General features: G+C 45.9%; 2 protein-coding genes across 2 annotated transcripts in view; one reads left to right on the top strand and one right to left on the bottom strand.

The window, feature by feature from the left end:
• dock1 (dedicator of cytokinesis 1) overlaps positions 1-8,254 on the top strand; it is an 800,130-nt gene that overhangs the window by 434,930 nt on the left and 356,946 nt on the right. The window lies entirely within an intron of this gene.
• Positions 1-8,254, bottom strand: part of LOC139571619 (inhibitory synaptic factor 2A) — an 84,531-nt gene that overhangs the window by 28,207 nt on the left and 48,070 nt on the right. The window lies entirely within an intron of this gene.

The following is an 8,254-nucleotide window of genomic DNA, read 5'->3' as shown; positions in this document are numbered from 1 at the left end:
TAATATAGTCTACACCATCACAGTAAATCCATGTAATATAGTCTACACCTTCACAATAAATCCAGGTAATATAGTCTACACCTTCACAGTAAATCCATGTAATATAGTCTACACCATCACAGTAAATCCATGTAATATAGTCTACACCTTCACAGTAAATCCATGTAATATAGTCTACACCTTCACAGTAAATCCATGTAATATAGTCTACACCTTCACAGTAAATCCATGTAATATAGTCTACACCTTCACAGTAAATCCATGTAATATAGTCTACACCTTCACAGTAAATCCATGTAATATAGTCTACCTACACCTTCACAATAAATCCATGTAATATAGTCTACACCATCACAATAAATCCATGTAATATAGTCTACACCTTCACAGTAAATCCATGTAATATAGTCTACACCTTCACAATAAATCCATGTAATATAGTCTACACCTTCACAGTAAATCCATGTAATATAGTCTACACCTTCACAGTAAATCCATGTAATATAGTCTACACCTTCACAGTAAATCCATGTAATATAGTCTACCTACACCTTCACAATAAATCCATGTAATATAGTCTACACCTTCACAGTAAATCCATGTAATATAGTCTACCTACACCTTCACAATAAATCCATGTAATATAGTCTACACCATCACAATAAATCCATGTAATATAGTCTACACCTTCACAGTAAATCCATGTAATATAGTCTACACCTTCACAATAAATCCATGTAATATAGCCTACACCTTCACAATAAATCCCTGTAATATAGTCTACACCTTCACAGTAAATCCATGTAATATAGTCTACACCTTCACAATAAATCCATGTAATATAGTCTACACCATCACAGTAAATCCATGTAATATAGTCTACACCTTCACAGTCAATCCATGTAATATAGTCTACACCTTCACAGTAAATCCATGTAATATAGTCTACACCTTCACAGTAAATCCATGTAATATAGTCTACACCTTCACAATAAATCCATGTAATATTGTCTACACCTTCACAATAAATCCATGTAATATAGCCTACACCTTCACAGTAAATCAATGTAATATAGCCTACACCTTCACAGTAAATCCATGTAATATAGTCTACACCTTCACAGTAAATCCATGTAATATAGTCTACACCTTCACAATAAATCCATGTAATATAGTCTACACCTTCACAGTAAGGGGTACTTAGAGAATGGAAATATGTTTCAACAGTACTCTTAAGCTTGACAGACAGACAGACAGACAGACAGACAGACATACACACAGACAGACAGACAGACAGACAGACAGACAGACAGACAGACAGACAGACAGACAGACAGACAGACAGACAGACAGACAGACAGACAGACAGACAGACAGATTGGTTCAGGATATTGATTGACAGTAAGTGCCTCTCCCATGCAATTTATGTTTTATTGCTCTGATCATTCCATGAATTTATAGCTCTGTTAATATGTAAAACACGTATCGATCTGAAGCTAATCGGTTTGGGACGTTGAATAGTGTATGTTGACGGTTTTTATTTTATTTATTCCAACGCAAAGTCCGTTACCATGACGACAGTACGTGTAGTGGTGTCGGCGCCACGGAACTATAATGAGTCCCGAATTCACATCGACGATGACATTATGGGGGAGGACTGGTGGAAAACATACACTCTCTCTCTCTCTCACACACACACACACACACGCACGCACCCACACACCACACACCACACACACACACACACACCACACACACACACACACACACACACACATAGTTCCTCTCTCTCCCGGGCTGCGGCGTCTTGCTTCCTGAGCAGACCAGTGTCAGAGCACCAATAAGAATTAAAGAGGTGTTGCAGAGCTCCACAATTAATTACATTTTAATCTAAATTGCGATATGGACATGCACACGATCCAAATCGAAAAAAAAAAACGTATGCTATATTTTGAGACGACACTTAGCCCGTCTGTAACACACATTGTTATACTTTTAACATGCTATTACTGGAGCTGACTGACTGACTGACTGACTGACTGACTGACTGACTGACTGACTGACTAGCTGACTGACTGACTGACTGACTAGCTGACTGACTGACTGACTGACTGACTGACTGACTGACTGACTGAGGGAGCTGACTGACTGACTGACTGACTGACTGACTGACTGACTGTCTGAGCTGACTGACTGACTGACTGACTGACTGTCTGAGCTGACTGACTGACTGTCTGAGCTGACTGACTGACTGTCTGACTGTCTGACTGACTGAGCTGACTGACTGACTGACTGACTAGCTGACTGACTGACTGACTGACTGACTGACTAGCTGACTGACTGACTGACTGAGCTGACTGACTGACTGACTGACTGACTGAGCTGACTGACTGACTGAGCTGACTGACTGACTAAGTTCTCTTTCCGTTCCTTCCTCTTTTAGCTGTTTGCCAATCCCACTCACACCAAGCCCCGCCCCCTTCATGTCACTCAAGCAGCCCCAGTTCCTCCTCCTCCATATTAACGCTGTATGTTTCGACCAATCAACAGCATTGCAGTCAACTGATTGTTCCAATCAAGAAAGACGCAGCTTTCCAATATGCTTCTTAATATAAATCCACACGTTTTCTGTTTTTAAACTATTTGTTTGTGTAACTTGCTCTCTGCTTAACACCTAGTTCGTCTAGTTATAGGGAACATCTCGCTAGTAAACTTCTGATACGGGCCGGTACCAGCGGTGGAGTATATCAGCATCGTTTATCAGATTGTTTTTTAAATCAGAGAGGAGAAGACGTGATTTGTCTGAATGTACAGAGAGCTGATCAAAGAAACACTTGAGTAAATGAGGTGATGCAAAGTGTGTTGAAAACGGGCGCTTCCACACAGGTGAGCTTCCTGAGTTAAGAAATCAACATCCCATCATGCTTAGGGTCATGTTTAAAAAGGGCTGGGCAGGCCGTTAATTTTGGCTTCCACGGCTGTGCCCCTATCAGATGATAATGCCCCCCCCCCCGTCCACAGGGAACGCGTTGTCACTGAATGGTTTGATGAGCGTGTAAAACCATACGTCACGGCCGTCTCAGTCAACCCAGTTGAACACTTACTGGGAGATCGTGGAGTGGCGCCTGAGACGGCGTTTTCCCACCACCGTCAACAAAAACCCCTTAACCCCGTGTTGAGACTACACCCCCCACAGGCCAATGACATTCATGTTTGATTTAGTCAATAAATCAAACATCTACCCCCCCCCCCCCCTCAAAAAAATGTGCGACGCCCTGCTCCAGAGAGAGAGAGTGTGTCTGTGTGTCTCAGAGAGAGAGAGAGAGAGAGAGAGAGAGTGTCTGTGTGTCTCAGAGAGAGAGAGTGTCTGTGTGTCTCAGAGAGAGAGAGAGAGAGTGTCTGTGTGTCTCAGAGAGAGAGAGAGAGAGTGTCTGTGTGTCTCAGAGAGAGAGAGTGTCTGTGTGTCTCAGAGAGAGAGAGTGTCTGTGTGTCTCAGAGAGAGAGAGAGAGAGTGTCTGTGTGTCTCAGAGAGAGAGAGTGTCTGTGTGTCTCAGAGAGAGAGAGAGATACACTGGACACCCCATCAACACTAGCCATCTCTCCATCTGGGTTCAGTGAAGAGAGAGGTTGAGGTTGACCTTCCCTCTTCACACAGTTATGTGGTCAGATGAGTGTTAAACTGAATGGAAGCTCCATCTATAATTACGAGCTGTCAGGGGTGCCTAGTCGACACCAGGGGGAGAGGGGTGACCCTCATAACTGTGTGAAGAGGGAAGGTCAACCTCTCCCTTCACTGAACCATTGCCCAGATGGAGAGATGGAAACTCTCTATCCTTCACATCTCTCTCTCTGCGCTCTCTCTCTCTGTCCTTCACATCTCTCTCTCTGCGCTCTCTCTCTATCCTTCACATTTCTCTCTCTCTCCTTCACATCTCTCTCTCTGCTCTCTCTCTCTCTCTCTCCTTCACATCTCTCTCTCTGCTCTCTCTCTCTCTCCTTCACATCTCTCTGCTCTCTCTCTCTGCTCTCTCTCTCTCTCTCTGTCCTTCACATCTCTCTCTGCTCTCTCTCTATCCTTCACATATCTCTCTCTGCTCTCTCTCTGCTCTCTCTCTATCCTTCACATCTGTCTCTCTCCTTCATATCTACAGTTTAAGTTTACATACACTTAGGTTGGAGTCATTAAAACTTGTTTTTCAACCACTCCACACATTTCTTGATAACAAACTACAGTTTTGGCAAGTCGGTTAGGACATCTACTTTGTGCATGACACAAGTAATTTTTCCAACAATTGTTTACAGATTATTTCACTTATAATTCACTATCACAATTCCAGTGGGTCAGAAGTTTACATACACCAAGTTGACTGTGCCTTTAAACAGCTTGGAAAATTCCAGAAAATGATGTCATGCCTTTAGAAGCTTCTGATAGGCTAATTGACATAATTTGAGTCAATTGGAGGTGTAATTGTGGATGTATTTCAAGGCCTACCTTCAAACTTAGTTCCTCTTTGCTTGACATCATGTGCAAGTCAAACGAAATCAGCCAAGACCTCAGAAATAAATTGTAGACCTCCACAAGTCTGGTTCATCCTTGGGAGTAATTTCCAAACGCTTGAAGGTACCACGTTCATCTGTACAAACAATATTACGCAAGTATAAACACCATGGGACCACGTAGCCGTCATACCGCTCAGGAAGGAGAGGCGTTCTGTCTCCTAGAGATGAACGTACTTTGGTGCGAAAAGTGCAAATCAATCCCAGAACAACAGCAAAGGACCTTGTGAAGATGCTGGAGGAAACGGGTATCTATAGCCACAGTAAAACGAGTCCTATATCGTCATAACCTGAAAGGCCGCTCAGCAAGGAAGAAGCCACTGCTCCAAAACCGCCATAAAAAAGCCAGACTACAGTTTGCAACTGCACATGGGGGCAAATATCATACTTTTTGGAGAAATGTCCTCTGGTCTGATGAAACAAAAATAGAACTGTTTGACCATAATGACCATCGTTATGTTTGGAGGAGAAAGGGGGAGGCTTGCAAGCCGAAGAACACCATCCCAACCGTGAAGCACGGAGGTGGCAGCATCAGGTTGTGGGGGTGCTTTGCTGCAGGAGGGACTGGCGCACTTCACAAAATAGATGCATCATGAGGAAGGAAAATTATGTGGATATATTGAAGCAACATCTCAAGACATCAGTCAGGAAGTTAAAGCTTGGTTGTAAATGGGTCTTCCAAGTGGACAATGACCCCAAGCATACTTCCAAAGTTGTGTCAAAATGGCTTAAGGACAACAAAGACAAGGTATTGGAGTGGCCATCACAAAGCCCTGACCTCAATCCTATAGAACATTTGTGGGCAGAACTGAAAAAGCGTGTGCGAGCAAGGAGGCCTGCAAACCCGACTCAGTTACACCAGCTCTGTCAGGAGGAATGGGCCAAAATTCACCCAACTTATTGTGGGAAGCTTGTGGAAGGCTACCCGAAACGTTTGACCCAAGTTAAACAATTTAAAGGCAATGCTACCAAATACTAATTGAGTGTATGTAAACTTCTGACCCACTGGGAATGTGATGAAAGAAATAAAAGCTGAAATAAATAATTCTCTCTACTATTATTCTGACATTTCACATTCTTAAAATAAAGTGGTGATCCTAACTGACCTAAAACAGGGAATTTTAACTAGGATTAAATGTCGCTAAGGTGTATGTATGTATATATGTGTATATAGTAACAATGTAATTATAAACTACTTTAAGATTTGACCTTATAACTGTAAAGGAAATGTGATCATACTTCTTGACAGTACAAACTGGCACCGTTTCATAGCAGGGGTTGGAACCGATCAGGTAACAGAACCCGTTTCATAGCAGGGGTTGGAACCGGTCAGGTAACAGAACCCGTTTCATAGCAGGGGTTGGAACCGGTCAGGTAACAGAACCCGTTTCATAGCAGGGGTTGGAACCGGTCAGGTAACAGAACCCGTTTCATAGCAGGGGTTGGAACCGGTCAGGTAACAGAACCCGTTTCACAGCAGGGGTTGGAACCGGTCAGGTAACAGAACCCGTTTCACAGCAGGGGTTGGAACCGGTCAGGTAACAGAACCCGTTTCATAGCAGGGGTTGGAACCGGTCAGGTAACAGAACCCGTTTCATAGCAGGGGGAACCGGTCAGGTAACAGAACCCGTTTCATAGCAGGGGGAACCGGTCAGGTAACAGAACCCGTTTCATAGCAGGGGTTGGAACCGGTCAGGTAACAGAACCCGTTTCACAGCAGGGGTTGGAACCGGTCAGGTAACAGAACCCGTTTCATAGCAGGGGGAACCGGTCAGGTAACAGAACCCGTTTCATAGCAGGGGGAACCGGTCAGGTAACAGAACCCGTTTCATAGCAGGGGGAACCGGTCAGGTAACAGAACCCGTTTCATAGCAGGGGTTGGAACCGATCAGGTAACAGAACCCGTTTCATAGCAGGGGTTGGAACCGGTCAGGTAACAGAACCCGTTTCATAGCAGGGGTTGGAACCGGTCAGGTAACAGAACCCGTTTCATAGCAGGGGTTGGAACCGGTCAGGTAACAGAACCCGTTTCACAGCAGGGGTTGGAACCGGTCAGGTAACAGAACCCGTTTCATAGCAGGGGTTGGAACCGGTCAGGTAACAGAACCCGTTTCATAGCAGGGGGAACCGGTCAGGTAACAGAACCCGTTTCATAGCAGAGGTTGGAACCGGTCAGGTAACAGAACCCGTTTCATAGCAGGGGGAACCGGTCAGGTAACAGAACCCGTTTCATAGCAGGGGTTGGAACCGGTCAGGTAACAGAACCCGTTTCATAGCAGGGGTTGGAACCGGTCAGGTAACAGAACCCGTTTCATAGCAGGGGTTGGAACCGGTCAGGCAACAGAACCCGTTTCATAGCAGGGGGAACCGGTCAGGTAACAGAACCCGTTTCATAGCAGGGGTTGGAACCGGTCAGGCAACAGAACCCGTTTCATAGCAGGGGGAACCGGTCAGGTAACAGAACCCGTTTCATAGCAGGGGGAACCGGTCAGGTAACAGAACCCGTTTCATAGCAGGGGTTGGAACCGGTCAGGTAACAGAACCCGTTTCATAGCAGGGGTTGGAACCGGTCAGGTAACAGAACCCGTTTCATAGCAGGGGTTGGAACCGGTCAGGTAACAGAACCCGTTTCATAGCAGGGGTTGGAACCGGTCAGGTAACAGAACCCGTTTCATAGCAGGGGGAACCGGTCAGGTAACAGAACCTGTTTCATAGCAGGGGGAACCGGTCAGGTAACAGAACCCGTTTCATAGCAGGGGTTGGAACCGGTCAGGTAACAGAACCCGTTTCATAGCAGGGGTTGGAACCGGTCAGGTAACAGAACCCGTTTCACAGCAGGGGTTGGAACCGGTCAGGTAACAGAACCCGTTTCATAGCAGGGGTTGGAACCGGTCAGGTAACAGAACCTGTTTCATAGCAGGGGTTGGAACCGGTCAGGTAACAGAACCCGTTTCATAGCAGGGGTTGGAACCTGTCAGGTAACAGAACCCGTTTCATAGCAGGGGGAACCGGTCAGGTAACAGAACCCGTTTCATAGCAGGGGGAACCGGTCAGGTAACAGAACCCGTTTCATAGCAGGGGGAACCGGTCAGGTAACAGAACCCGTTTCATAGCAGGGGGAACCGGTCAGGTAACAGAACCCGTTTCATAGCAGGGGTTGGAACCGGTCAGGTAACAAAACCCGTTTCATAGCAGGGGTTGGAACCGGTCAGGTAACAGAACCCGTTTCATAGCAGGGGTTGGAACCGGTCAGGTAACAGAACCCGTTTCATAGCAGGGGGAACCGGTCAGGTAACAGAACCCGTTTCATAGCAGGGGTTGGAACCGGTCAGGTAACAGAACCCGTTTCATAGCAGGGGTTGGAACCGGTCAGGTAACAGAACCCGTTTCATAGCAGGGGGAACCGGTCAGGTAACAGAACCCGTTTCATAGCAGGGGGAACCGGTCAGGTAACAGAACCCGTTTCATAGCAGGGGGAACCGGTCAGGTAACAGAACCCGTTTCATAGCAGGGGTTGGAACCGGTCAGGTAACAGAACCCGTTTCATAGCAGGGGGAACCGGTCAGGTAACAGAACCCGTTTCATAGCAGGGGTTGGAACCGGTCAGGCAACAGAACCCGTTTCATAGCAGGGGGAACCGGTCAGGTAACAGAACCCGTTTCATAGCAGGGGGAACCGGTCAGGTAACAGAACCCGT

This window comes from Salvelinus alpinus, chromosome 3 (assembly GCF_045679555.1).
Source record: "Salvelinus alpinus chromosome 3, SLU_Salpinus.1, whole genome shotgun sequence".
In the NCBI taxonomy this organism is placed as follows: Eukaryota; Metazoa; Chordata; class Actinopteri; order Salmoniformes; family Salmonidae; genus Salvelinus; species Salvelinus alpinus.
This window is presented reverse-complemented; position numbering and strand designations above follow the sequence as displayed.